This window comes from Pygoscelis adeliae, unplaced genomic scaffold (assembly GCF_000699105.1).
Source record: "Pygoscelis adeliae isolate BGI_AS28 unplaced genomic scaffold, ASM69910v1 Scaffold168, whole genome shotgun sequence".
In the NCBI taxonomy this organism is placed as follows: Eukaryota; Metazoa; Chordata; class Aves; order Sphenisciformes; family Spheniscidae; genus Pygoscelis; species Pygoscelis adeliae.
Window position 1 is genome coordinate 2,255,903 of NW_008825566.1, and position 1,500 is coordinate 2,257,402.

Consider the following 1,500-nt stretch of genomic DNA (forward strand, 5'->3'; position numbering starts at 1 on the left):
ATTTTTGTCTTCTCCCAGGCAAGAAAACTCATACTTGTTGAAAGCCCCGACAGGACCCACACTTTATCAGCCCGGACAGGAAAGGCTCTTTCACCCGGTGAGCTTGCTGTGAGCTGGTGCAATTAGACACCGAGTGTGTAATTCAGCACTTCTAGAGGATCCGTGAATGCAGACGTATTACTTCCAGCCCTGTGGATAAAAGTAGCTTACTGGCTTACGCGCACAGCAACAAATCCAAGATGTGTTCCCTGCCTGTCTTTGGTCCGCTGCTGCACTACGCAGCAAACTTGCTTGTGTCTGCCCCGATACTGTTGAATGACAAGTTTAACAAGATTTATCCTCCCCATGTATCTTGTCTAAAGCTATTGCCTTTAATCCAGCTACTGAGAAGATTATGGTTTACGTACTGGAAAACCACAGGGTCTGCGCTTTCTTGGGGCTTGCCCAGGACTTGACCATACTTCTACCTTACAAAACTGAAACAAATTATTCCCCGGGGGGGTGGGGGGGGCAGGGAAGGGGCGGGAAGTGTGTAAAACTATTTCCTGCTGCCTTCTGATTTGTTCCATATCCCATGCAGCTTGAATGAGAACTCACCGTCCAGCTTTCCAAGTCCACAAAATCACTTTACCTTAAGCTTGTGAATGATCCAGCTTTGTTTCTTTTCCTTAGTCTCTTTTTTCCACAAGTTTCTAAGATTATTTATTCTAAGTATGTTAAGTAATCTGTAAAGAACTTCTCTTAAATGCATTTTCAGTGTTTCATGACGAAAAAACCCCAACTTGAAGTGTTGATCCTCAAACTGAAAATGGAGTGTCTTCATTGTGCTACAGCATCACTCAGGAGTATGAAAGATGTCAGTAACAGACAGGGTTCGGACTCCATACGAATCTTTCTCTACCAAGAAGAGGCTTTAATTAAAAAAGACGAGATGAGAAGTAAGTGTGGTTTTTTTTTTTCTTTTAAGATGCTGGAGCTCTTTAGCATTTTACAGGTTAATATACAGCCTGATGCTTCCAATATTAAGGTGAAAGCTGCCCATTAATGACTTGTAATGAATATTTCATTTTCTCTCCATATATGGAAACAAAATAAAAAATTAAATGTAATGAAAATTAACTGTAGGAATGACAATAATCAATCACGAAGAATAGCATTTATTAATATGACCTGGAAAATGTATCACATGCCACCTGCCACCGTTTAGACCACTTCAGATATTTTGCACAGCTTTAGTAAAATCAGTAACGAGATGTTTACAGTTACTCTCTCAAGCAACATAGAAGCATTTATACACTTTGTTTGAGCAGTAAAAAATCCTCATCTTTGAACTTGCTCTCAATAATGTGAGATACATGAAATCGTATGTCCACAGACATACCTCTTCCCACCCCTTCCCGCTCTAAAATCAGAGTTTACAAACCATCTATGTTTCTGATGGTGAAGGTCTCAGTCTGATGGCTGAGTGTACGCTGGTGGAAACATCTGCTTTTGCAGATC